Raw genomic sequence first — 13737 nt, 5'->3', positions numbered from 1 at the left:
TACGCCTAGTTCGAGGTCGTGAGTTGTATAATTCTTTTCATGAACCTTGAGTTGCCTTGATGCGTAAGCGATAACCTTGCCTCGTTGCATAAGAACACAACCGAGACCTTGGTTGGATGCATCGCAATATACGACAAAATCATCATTACCCTCAGGTAGCGCAAGAACAGGAGCTTCACACAACAAACGCTTGAGCGTCAGAAAGGCTTCTTCTTGCTTCGAGCCCCAAATATACGGTTTACCTTTGTGCGTTAGAGCTGTTAAAGGCAAAGCGATCTTCGAGAAGTTCGAAATGAAGCGCCGGTAATAACCAGCTAAGCCCAGAAAGGAACGGATCTCGGTAGGAGTGGTCGGCGTAATCCAGTTCTTGATTGCTTCAATCTTGGATGGGTCGACATGAATACCCATCTTGTTTACAACATGACCAAGAAACTGTACTTCATCAGACCAGAATTCACACTTGGAGAGCTTGGCAAAGAGCTGCTCGGCTCTAAGCTTTTGCAATACCAACCGAAGATGTTGCTCATGCTCGGCCTTGGTCTTAGAATAAATCAGAACGTCATCGATAAACACAATCACGAATTTATCCAAGAAAGGCCTACACACCCGATTCATAAGATCCATGAAAACGGCGGGTGCGTTGGTTAAACCGAAGGACATGACCAAGAATTCAAAATGGCCATAACGAGTACGAAAAGTAGTCTTCGGAACATCTTCATCGCGGATGCGCAACTGGTGATAGCCAGAGCGGAGATCAATCTTGGAGAAACAAGAGGCACCTTGGAGTTGATCAAAGAGGTCGTCAATACGCGGTAAGGGATACCGGTTCTTAATGGTGAGTTTGTTCAACTCGCGGTAATCAATACACATGCGAAACGTACCCTCATAAGTCGCCTCGCGCGCAAGCTTTATTATTCTCATAGCTCGTAAGTCGCCTCGCGCGCAGGCTTTTATTATTCGGCGTACTATATCTTATTCATGCTAGTGCACCATCATTATCATAAAAACCACAACACGTCACCATCATGAAGAAAACCTCCCAAAACTCAAAGACAATAAAGATAAGGCCGAATAAAAGGGAAAAAACCGCCTCACGCCCTAACACACCTCATAAAGTCCAACGCTCCACCTAAACGCTTGCGCGCCCAGGAGCAACGCTGGACTTGGGGGGGCTTGTAGGGGTATGGTACTAAACCCGGTTTTACGACCCTAAATTTATTATGTTTGGCTTATTTTATTATATGGACTAATACAATGTTATTGGGCTGAGTGGGTTTTGTGGAGGTAACCCTAACTGGGCTAGGCCCATTAGGGTACCATGATGGTGGCCATGAGGCTCCCTATATAAGGAGGTCTCCACCTCCTTATTAGGGGTTGGTCATTCTCAATAAGAGCCACCACCATATTTTTGTGTCTGCGAACAAGAGATCCTCGAGATTTCTTAGCGGTCACCTCCACACCCCCAAAAAGTCATCGCAGATCCCAAGCAGCCGGAGAAGAAGATCAAGACGTGGTTCGTTCATCTCGAAATCCGTGGAAACATCGTCATGGATCAGGTCAGATTCATCTCGTGCTTCGACAGCGGCGAAACTCGAGTCATCGCCATTGACCGATCCCTTCCTTTTTCCGGTAGGTCTTACAACTCACCATTTTTTTTGTTTGTATATTGGATCGGAACGAGTAGAGAAGGATATTGGTAGGGTTTGCATGTTTCGGTTTTGGCTAAAACTAAAACACGGAAACTTATGGTTTTGAATTTTTGAAAATTGTCTGGTTTCATTTTTTTCAGTTTTTCGGTTTGGTTTAAGTTTTTTCAGTTTCGGTTTGATTTAAGTTTTTTAAGTTTTGTTATTTAAGCTTGGGCTGAAAAATTGAATTTTGAAGGACAAAAATCATTTTGTTATAGTTTTTTTTAACTAATTTTTATTTCCATCTTTTTGCATCTTGTGAGACTTGAACACTAACATTTGCTAGGTAGCACAATTAGTTAATTAAGACTAATTGATTATTAAACATTTTTGCTAAATTTTTTTAGTTACATATTTATTAAGTTTTTTAGTATTTTCGAATTTGCCATTAGAGCTTGGGCTGAAAAAAAAATAAATTTTCCCGAAAGAATGAATTTGATCCTAAATGCTTTTGTTAATTAATAAATACTTGATTATAATATATTTCATCTAAATTGTTTGAGTTACATATATATATAAATTACTCGAAATAAAAATCTATAAGCTTGAACAGGTTCAGTTTTTTCGTTCTTTATTACATGCAAAATCAAATTCAAACCGTGAGTTTGTTTTTAAAAAAACATAAAATCAAACTTTCGGTGGTTTTTTATTCACTTTGATATTTTTCAATTCTCTCTATTTCTTCAGTTTCAAATCACTTTTTACAGTTTTATGCACACCTATCGAAATGATATTTTCTATCGAATTACAGAATTATTAATGAAACTCAGTGAACTTTGCGGGACGCCGGTGACTCTGCGTTGCCAATTACCAACGGAAGATCTAGACGCGCTTGTTTCGATCACTTCCGACGAGGATCTAGCAAATCTCATTGAGGAATATGATCGAGCACCTGATGCGCACTCTTCAAATCTCAAAATCAGAGCGTTTCTCTCGCTTCCAAAGAAACCCTCCCCGGTGACGTCACCAAAGTCACCTCTTACATTCGCTTCTCACTCACCGCCGAGATCTATAATCACCAGAAGGAATAATTGCACTCAACACCGTAAATCTGGCGGAAATCTGTTGCGTTATGCGTGTGAGAATTCGAGCCAAAGGTGCCTTGTTCACAGTGGTAAATACTGGCAATAGCAGTCTTGTTCGAGAACGTTTGTTAGTGAAGATTTGTGAATGGTTCAACTATTTAGCTTAAGACGAATAGTAAGTAAAATTAAGAACGTACAGTTGTGTTATATGGAGTGGTCTTTGAATGATATTATGATTTGGATCGGTCAGTGATCCGGTCAGTTTTGATCTATAAATCTTTGTTGTTGATGATATCCGGCGAGATTCCGACTGTGTATGAAGTTGAATCAAAAGCAGATTATGAATAATAATAATAATAATAATAATAATAATAATAATAATAATAATAGGTGAGCAGTGACGGACCCAGGATTTTTGCCAATGGAGTCCAAGTTTTTTTGGTTTACAAAATTTTTAGGTCGGTCATTATTTAGGTCGGGTCGAGGCGAGAAACATAATAAAACACGAAAATATGGTGTCATTGGAAACGAGTAAGTAGAAAGAATCATGGACTTTTAATTCATTTTTATTCATACCCGGAAAACATAAACGTAAGCTATATATATATATAATATAGGGTAAGGTTAAAATAAAAACCTATTTGAGTTGTGAAAACCCGCGAAAACCCTATGTAACATCGTTTTTTTTTGTTACATGTAATATATGTTATAACATTTAATACAAAACATCGAAACATAAAAAAAAATGTTTTGCTATTTTTTAACATTTTTTTTACTAATTTTTATATATGTTTTCAGGAGAGAGAAAAAGTTATATTTATATTTATATGTTTTATTCACTTTAATTGTGGACCACAATATCTAAACATTAATTAAAAACATGTGGTTGAGAATGAGTTTCTAGATTTTTCAAAACTCAAGTGGGTTTTCATTTTATACTTAGCATATATATATAGGGTAAGGATCCTAAGAGAACCATTAACAAATTAAGAACTCTGAGAACCATTTTGGACCACTAAAAAAAAACTTTAAAAAGATATTTAAAAAATTATAAAACAAAAAAAAAACGAAAATTTTAAAAAAGTAAAAAAACCAAAATTCTTATATTCATTCTGGTTTCATTAAAAAAAACCGAAATTTTTTTTCTTTTTAATTCGTATTATACCTATACACATATGTATACTTTCATTTAATCTCTAGTCACGTAATGTACACATATATACATTATTATTTACCTTAAATTATACATATATGTATAGGAAAAAACATGTGTGTACATATTATACATGTATGTATAATAAAAAATGATTTTTTTCTTTTTAATTCGTATTATACCTATACACATATGTATACTTTCATTTAATCTCTAGTTACGTATTGTACACATATGTATATTATCATTTACCTTAAGTTATACATATGTGTATAAGAAAAAAACATGTGTGTACATATATGTATATATTATACATACTAGCTTTAGAAACCCGTGTATTACACGGTATAAGTTAATGTATAAATTACAATAAATAATTTAATACAAATAAAATAAAAGATAGTTAAGTCTCTTTATATCATGTAAAAAATTTATTACAAATATAGTCGTTTTATATCATCAAATGTATTTGAATTTTAAATCGAGAATGAGTTATTCTACCATCGGTATACAATAATGAAGCAATGCACTAAAAGTAACATTTAAAACAATGAGGCCTTTAGATCTGAAAGATGTAGTTAAAGTCTTTCATAAAAAATGCTTCACTCCATACCCTAAACCCTAAACCAAAAAATACACCAGATTTTCTTTTTTGAGCAGCTTTCATTAAGTCTCTTATACTAAATATAAAAAATGGAAAATTTGTTTATGATTTTTAGGACTTATTAAACATTGAATATTTGTAAAAAGTAAACAAAATTATTATAGTTTTCTTCAATATAAAAATGTCTCAAAAACTAAATATTAGTGTACTCATTAAACATTAACTCTTTTATATGCATTTTAATTTTAAAGAAAATATCTTTATGACACATAATTATAATATATATATTAATATTTGTTTTATATTAAGTATGTTTACAATATAATTTATAGCATTAATAATTCAGTCAATGGAGATTGGCCAATTAATACGTTATGTTGAATTTATAATCAATACTATATTTAGAACCAAGATATTTTTTTTTCTTTTCCATCAATAGAAGAGAAGTGATTTGGGCGGGAATTTGATAGTAAAAATTAACCTCAAAATGCCATGTGTCTAGAATTATTTTCTTTTATTAGTATAGGTAGATATGTATAATTTAGCTAATCCGAGAATTTTTTTTTATGTTTTTTTTAAGAAACTGGGATGATAAATAAAAATTTTGATTTTTTTAGTTTTTTTTATTTTTGTGTTTTTTTTGTTTTATGACTTTTATAATTTTGGGTTTTTTTGTGGTCCAAAATGGTTCTCACAGTTCTCAATTCCCAAAAAGTTATCACATAATCCTGATCATATATATATATGTATATATATATTTGAGAACTATGTTGAGTTGTAAGAATTTAAGAACTCCATTCTAGGCCACACATTTAATTAAATGGATTGGAATATGTGATTGAGATTAAATATGGAAAAAAAGTCAACAAATGAGAGAGAATAAATATGTAAGTGGTTACACTAACTTTTATGTCCGTTATACATGTGTAAAAAGTTGACTTGGTGTATAAAAAATTCTGTAATTTTTTTACGTGTATGCAACCTACATATATTACACATATGTAAAAAAAATTCAAAAAAAAAAAAATCGTTACACTGAGTTCGTTCGAGTTCTTAAAACTCAAAGGGGTTCTCATTTAAAATCTCCCCTATATATATATAATCTTACATACATGACCAAAAGATAAAAAACTAACTCTAACACAAATAAATGATTAATTATAATATAAATAAACAAGATAAATAATAAAAGAATATGCAAAACCCACGTTGCCATAATATATGTTCCATGATGATAATGGCTACATGGGAGAAACTAACGAAAGACACAAGTACGGTTACTAAATAATTAATATTAAATAGGATTTAAAAAAAAAAACCTAACAAATATTGACTAGATCATAAAAAAAGCAACAAAATAGAGCATTGTGAGGCTTGAACCTGCAACATCTCAAAGGTAAAATAAGGGACTTTCCACTAGACCAATTTAGCCTTAATAGTACGTATTAATTTTTATGGGGTACTTACAAAATTTAATTACCATCTCTAGATAATTTTTAAAAAACATTGGTGTCCCGCGACCCCGATCAAACCTATGTAGGTCCGCCCCTGGAGGTGAGCCAACGTACAATAATCGCTTAACATACATTACATATGCAAAATGCGTTCAAGGTTAAAAAAAAACAAATATGTTCAAGCCAAATTCCAAAACCTAAATGTTCAAGCTTAAAACCTGATACTTTCTTTAAAGGTAAAAACCTATCACTCAAAGTCAAAAGCGATCAATCAAAGCCTCAAATTTATGATTAATTAAATCGATTTCAAAGATTAACAGATCAATTGACTTCAATTTCAATTCTTATCAAAAGCTAAACAAACATATGAACAACAAAAAGCGATGGTATCTCACGACGGTTGATGGTGGTTTCAACGGTGGACGGAATCGTTGGACGGTGACGGTGATGGTGGGTGGAATCGTTGGGGGCAGAGGTGGGCGAAGACCGGCTCACGTAGTTGTTATTTTAGGGTTAGCGTGATTTTTGAAATCAACAATCTAGATAGTCGTATACGTAATGTATGATAAGGGATTTGGAGCCTTTATAATAATAATAATAATAATAATATTTAAAAAAAAAAAATCAAAGTTGTAAATGAAAGGCCATTAAAGTTTCTATAATATGCTGGCATTGGCCCATTCAATACAAAATAAAGTTAAACCAAGTTGGAGACCTTGCTACAGCTCGAGCGGCTTGAAATTGATTTGTAAAATATTTCTAACTTTTTACACTGGCTGCCTCATCGAAAATCCAAAAGGATCTAAACCCTCTATCTGTAGCTGCTTTGAATTTGCACGTTGTAGCAATTACACGAAGGTAACTAGGTCGGTATCGGTTTAGTTCGTTGCACTACCGTCAAAAAAAAGTTTTTCGTCCAAGATCAGCAAATATAGTTTTTAAAAGATTGGGTTTATTAGCTCAGTTGGTTAGAGCGTCGTGCTAATAACGCGAAGGTCGCAGGTTCGAGACCTGCATGGGCCAACTATTTTTCCAAGATCAGCAAATATAGTTTTTAAAAGATTTGGTTTTGCGATTCAAAAAGGGGTAGTGGCGCAGCTTGTTGCCCGCTTGCCTTCTGTTTCGATGTAATCCAATACATTTTTGTACCTTTATTTCAAATAATAGCTGTCCAAATTTGAAATGCTAAAAGTTTTGCGTGCAAAAAGTGTAAATATGTGAAACTTCTGTAGCTAAAGTTTGAAGAAGAAATAACTTTGATGCCAAAATTGAAAGTTTAAAACTTTTCAGCTTTACTCATTAAATTTGAGTGGCCAAAATTAATCTTGGGTCTTACAAGCAAGATATAGCACTATGAAAACTAAGTGACTTCCAGTGGGTTTTAACCTTCTTTTAGACGAAGAGAAACGTGTAGAAATGAAGAACAGAAGGCAATATGAAAACAACTTTCCTAGTTCTAGCCAGTTAAGTGAGAGCATGATATACTACCATATTATGTATTTACAGTTATTAACTTTAAAAGAGATGTGATGGTAAGTACAAACCAAACTCCCTCTCACCTTAATGATATATAGACGCACATTAGGAATAGCCCTTGACACGCACACACACAAAATGCTGCCAAAAATTGAAGGATTTTGTGTTATTTTTCACTTGCATGACCATTTTCAATGTAATTCCTACCAAAGCCACTGAGCTAAAAACCTACAGTGTTCACTTAAGTTCAGGTCCTCAACCTCAACATCGAAGAATGGTATAACTCGTTTTTGTCAAAAGCAGCTGCACGATCAAACGAGAAACCAGAGATGGTTCACACATACCATCACGTGATTACAGGATTTGCTGCTAAAATGACAGCAGATCACGCAGAGATGATGGAGCGTTTGGGTGGAGTTTTATCTGTCAGGCCTCAAAGTGTGTATCAGTTACACACAACTCGTACACCTGACTTTCTGGGCTTGCGCCAAAACTCAGGTTTGTGGAAAGACTCAAACCATGGAAAGGGAATCATAATTGGCCTTTTCGACACTGGAATTACTCCCGGGCATCCTTCTTTTGATGACCACGGGATCCCCCCTCCGCCATCACCATGGAAGGGTAAATGTGAAGTGGCAGGCTGTAATAACAAGCTTATCGGCATAAGAAACTTTATAAGGGGACTTTCGCAGATAGATGAAGACGGCCACGGGACACGCACTTCAAGTATCGCTGCAGGGAATTTTGTAGACAACGCAAACGTTTTCGGATTGGGGAATGGCACTGCCAAAGGGATGGCACCATTAGCGCACGTAGCCATGTATAAACTAGGTTCGTACAACACGACTCTTACGGACGATGCCCTCTTGGCGGGCATGGATGCAGCTATTGAAGACGGTGTTAACGTGATGTCTCTTTCGCTTGGTCTGAATTCCTCGTCCTTTCACAATGATAGTGTAGCGATTGGCGCCTTCAGTGCCGTGCAGAAAGGGATCTTTGTGAGTTGTTCAGCAGGTAATTCTGGACCGCAGAGTGCATCATTATCAAATGAGGCCCCATGGATCCTTACAGTGGGGGCCAGTACAATTGATAGAAGGTTCAGGACAACAGTTGCTCTTGGAAACAAGAAGAAATTTCATGGTGAATCCTTGTACCAACCAATGGATTCGGACCAGAAGCTTCGGCCTCTTATTTACGGAGCATGGTGCGATAAAGCATCACTGGACTGCATTGATGTCCAGGGGAAGGTAGTGTTGTGTGATCATGGGGAATATTTTGATACTACTTCCAACGGAACAGTAGTTAAGGATGCAGGGGGGGTTGCCATGATTATGGCTAATGGCAATGTTCAAGGTCAGAGCATAATAGCAGAACCTCATGTTATACTTGCGTCAAATGTTGGTTACAAAGAAGGGGTTGAGATTAAGAAGTATTTGAACTCAACTTCTTCTCCTGTTGCAACTATCCTTCGCGGTGGAACTGTGGTCGGGCTGAAATCAGATCCAGAGATGACTTTTTTCTCTTCAAGAGGGCCTAACCGTGCAAGTCCCGGAATCCTAAAACCAGACGTTACGGGACCCGGTATGGACATTCTTGCAGCATGGCATCAATCCGTTGACAACCAAACAGGAACCAAAGCAACATTTCACGTCAGAAAAGGCACATCAATGTCTTGTCCTCACCTTGCAGGCATAAGCGCGTTGCTGAAAAGCGCGCATCCAGAATGGTCTCCTGCAGCCATCAAGTCTGCAATAATGACCACTGCCAGTCAAGTAAACCGAAAAGGAGAGCCCATTGTAGACAAAAGAGGTCTTCCTGCTGACGTATTCGCCATCGGCTCTGGTCACGTAAACCCACCAAAAGCCCATGAGCCAGGCCTTGTATTTGATATCCAACCCGAGGACTACATTCCTTATCTTTGTGGGTTAGACTATACGCCCAAACAAATTGAAATCATCATTAGAAAGAAAGCTAATTGCTCAAAGACCATCCCGGAGGCCCAGCTAAATTATCCTTCTTTCGTGGTAACTCTGAAAAGAGGTGATCGCAAAACATACTCAAGGACAGTGACTAATGTTGGTTTGCCAGAGTCGTACTACAGCATCAGGGACGTTTCTGTACCAGAGGGTGTAAGTATCAAGGTTGTGGTTCATAATGTTGGTTTGCCAGACTCGGGTTACAGCATCAAAGACATTTCTGTGCCAAAGAGTGTAAGTATTAAGTTTGTGGTTCAAAAAGTAGAGGCTGTCATGAGCTTCACAGAGTTGCACCAAAAGAGAACATACGAGGTCGAGTTTAGTCGAGATGTTAAGGATAAGGAGAGAGGTCCGTACGGGCAAGGGCATATGATGTGGGCAGATGAAACTGGTAAGTATATCGTTAGAACTCCATTTTCATTCAAATTTGAATAAAGATCCTAGTGTCTGCATCTTGTATACCATGAACGTCATATGTTTCGAATAATATTTATGCTTATTAGTATAAAAGTTTCTAAATTTATATAGGAGAACTGCTGAAAATTCAATTTGAGAACCAGAAACAATGTATTGACACATTTATTTGGAGCGTATAAAAAATGCCTAGCATAACAACCAGATAAAGTTTGTAAATTTAAATACCCGAAACCAAACCGAAATGATTCAAATAAGCTGGTCTTCAGTCCTTTTCTTTGGTCTCAAAAGCCACTTCAGCTGCCTTCAACTGTGCTATTCCTTTATGCAATAGTGAAGCCAAAATAAAATGAAAAAGGTGGTGCCTGTGATTTACATTTACCCAAAAGTGGCATCATTACTGTTGATAATCATTGACCACCATGAAAATAAGTTCTAGTTGGGTTTGCCTTTAGTTGATGAGTTTTTGAAGTTTATAATCTCACAGAGGCATTTCATCGAGCAGTTGGTATGCATACATTAAATACAATGCACAGAGGTCAAATATGATTCAGTTCATTCTCAAAATCAAAAGTTAAGCAATGCTCATCATTATAACTAATCATTCAAGGTTTAATGTAAACTTTGCAAATCAAAATCCATAGGAATTTCATACCTGCATGGCTGCATTCCAGTAACCATTAACCAAACCATGATGGTTTTATTACGGTTGAACATTTTTCATGTGGCTGCAATTATTGTTAGCTATTTAATTGATAGTTAAGTTATTAAAATATATAATCAAATAAGTGAAAAGCTATTATTTTTAGTATCAACTTAATGAAACACCGAATTATTTTTAACTAGGGGTGTCAATTATGTCGGGTTCGTGAGTTAACAGGTTATGGGTTAACAGATTCAAATATGAAACCCAAACCCGACCCATATTATTACTTGTGTCAAAAATTTCAAACCTAACCCGCACACACATGAATCTGGGTCGAAGCAAACACGACTCGTTTAACTCATTTATCAAAATAAATTAATAAATAAACAAAATTGGTATAATTTAATGTCGATAGAGTAAACGAGTAATATCTATATTTAAAAAAATATATTAGAAATCTTAAAACTAAATTAGAAAATATAAGTGTATCTTTAGAAAAATGTAAAATGGAAAAACACAAATAAAAATATAATTATAAATGTATAAAAGTTTGTTCTAAATAATCAAATGGGCCAATCTGAACCTGACCCGTTTTTTAAACGGCTTGTGTTAGTCGACCCATACCCGACCCATTTTTTAAACGAGTTGTATTAGTCGACTCAAAATTTGTTTTTTCTCATGTATGGTTCAGGTCGTGTCAACAATTGCCGCTCATATTTTAAACCCATATAATAAATATGGGTGAGTGTAAGAAACATGCGACTCACTTTTAAATTTGCCTCTAAAACTGAGCGTAGTCACCCCCCCCCCCTTCTCCGCGGCATTTTGGCTAGCATTTTGGTGATGAACTTTGTGCACACAACGTTGCAATGAGGCGTTTTGTGTGTGAGAAGTGGAAGGAATAACTAATCTTTGTCGGAGAGTTGTAGATATTTTATCACTACACTTGTTTTTTGCAAAACTTTAAAATACTAACTGGCCATCACATGACGTAAAATGTTTGACGGTATATAGTTTTGACTAGGTCCAAGTAACTTAGCATCGGGACTTTTAGCTTATCTTTTATTTTGATTTTTCAATGTACTAAAGTCCCTATAGTAATGCACTGTTGTAGTGGTGAGCGGTGGCAGACAACTGCCAAAGATTTAAGACCGTCAAATATAATGCAAAAGAGTGAGAAATTTAAATGATTCCATAATAATTGTTGGATGCATTAATATTTACAAGTGTGTTATTGTTTTGGTTAAAAATCGGGCTAAGAATCAATGAACCAAATTCATATGTGAGGATTGGTGCTAGTAGTATGAATTAATGCGATCAAAGTAACAGTTATAAACGATAAACACAGAGATTTATACGAGGAAAAGCCCTTGGTAACTAGTATCCCGCCGGCACAAAAACCTCGGGTAATGAAAACTATCACTACCAATTATATTAAACTTGAAAGGATTACAAATGGTGGCATAATAGCTGATCGTGAATACAAGAGTTTGCTATGAATTCTTGGTGCTAAAAGTGTTGTGTGTTAATCAGCTATCACTCAATGTATATATACAAGTAAGTATAACGGCTAGTAACTACTTATGCTACAATTTCGGCCACGTTCGTTTACTTCTTCAACTTGACCGTTCAAGAGCTTGGACGAGAGGGGAAGACCAGGTAAAATACTTCGTCCGCAAGAATAGGAATTTCCAGTAAGCACGTGTTTTATCTGCAAAAAATAGATTAGAATATAACTGAAATTGACTGTTGAGGATCCTTGAACCACTGAGGATCCTTAGTTCTGCTAACAGTTGCCAACGATACTTAAATTTCGAGGATCAAAGATCCTAGTCCTAAAAATTGCCCCCAAACATGATAGGTGTGAATGGGGAACAACTGTCATGTTTATCTCGAGAAGAGTGCACCGTAACCGTCGATTCAGAGTGGATGTGACCGTCGCCTGCCACCAAATAATTGTGCCTACTTAATAGACTCAAACCCTTATATCTTTCTTCTTCATCGGATTATAAGCGTAATTCCGGCATAACCATTAAGTATCCTTCTTTCTTTTTCTATTATCTCCTCTATCTTTCTCATCCTTCTATCACAATGCCTAGAAGAAATTAGAAAGCTTCCTTTAGCTCGAGCACTAAGGATATTGTTCCTGAATTCCAGATGCAACATCTTCTTAAAGATCCATTTTCCGAGATCTGCAAAGTCACTAACGAAGAAATCCAGAGAATCTCCAAATGTTTCCCCGAAGGAACAGTGTTTAGAGCATATGACTCCCGATTAAGGAGCGATTGTGTTTCTTCTGATTGGGTTTGTTTTCCGGCACTCCCATTCCTTCTTGACTTTTCATATCCGTTTCCCGACCTTACAACTACCTTTTTTTCCTTCACCGGTCTCAGCTATATCCAAGCCATGCCGATGATGTGGAGGACTTTGCATACCCTTGAGAGACTGATTATAGAGCAAGATCTTGATTTCAATCTTCCAGCCCTTTCTTACTTGTATAGCCTCGTAACTCACGGTTCTAGAAGATTTATCTTCAAAAGTAAACCCTTTCAGCCTCTACCGATCAACAAGACCACTCACAACGACCAAAGTTGGAAGAACCAATTCTTTATCGTTTTAAGAGACAGTATCCCAAAAGGGAATTCATTACCATCTCGCTGGATCCTGAATGGTAGGATAGTGGATCCAGAGGATAGGTGATACTTGTTTTATTGAGTGACTGACTGTAGGCTTGTTGTTTCTTGTGCAGTATCCAACTTCTCAGATCTTGCTGCTGATCCAGACGGTGTTAAAAAAGCGAAGGTATTCCTGTCTCTAGATCCTTTTGATAGGACTTTCACGACTGTTGTTAAAGAGATAAGCGATTCGGACGAGGAAACTGCAAGTTCTTCGGAAACCATGTCCAGTAAGTTAGAGTTTGTTCTTTAATTATAAATATAGTAAAAATAGAAAAGACAATAGGTCAAAAAGAACTTATCTTTTTTCGCATAGGTGCACAGAAATCATCATCAAAGCCTTCCAGGAATTTGCTAGGTTAATTCCAACGGGAAGATGTCGACAGCCTCCTCTCATCTCGTTCTTCCGAGAAAAAGCCGATGAAAAGTTCCAGCCTGGCACCTCCGAAGACCATGACTACTCGTTCCAAGGCCAACATGAAGAGAAAAAGGGACCCTGATGTGGAAGTCCACAGTGCCCAGGATGTGTTCTATCAGCTCTCGAAGGTAAGTTTCCTTTGTCCTCATGTACAGATGGTTTGATTATCTTATTGATTCGCTTTCTTTCCTTAGGCCGTGGCCAACTT

At 36.2% G+C, this 13737-nt stretch overlaps 1 non-coding gene and 1 pseudogene across 1 annotated transcript; both read left to right on the top strand.

Annotated features, from left to right (window-relative positions):
- The first annotated feature begins 2447 nt into the window (after positions 1-2447).
- LOC143600049 (subtilisin-like protease) lies at positions 2448-9811 on the top strand (annotated as a pseudogene).
- On the top strand, positions 6874-6947 carry TRNAI-AAU (transfer RNA isoleucine (anticodon AAU)). The gene has a single exon. It is a non-coding gene; the product is annotated as a tRNA-Ile (tRNA).
- Positions 9812-13737: the final 3926 nt, after the last annotated feature.

This window comes from Bidens hawaiensis, unplaced genomic scaffold (assembly GCF_021521415.1).
Source record: "Bidens hawaiensis isolate Kalapana, Puna unplaced genomic scaffold, B.hawaiensis_p1.1 tig00053253_1, whole genome shotgun sequence".
Taxonomy (NCBI): Eukaryota; Viridiplantae; Streptophyta; class Magnoliopsida; order Asterales; family Asteraceae; genus Bidens; species Bidens hawaiensis.
Note: the sequence above shows the minus strand (reverse complement) of the source record. Positions and strands in the feature narration are given on the sequence as shown.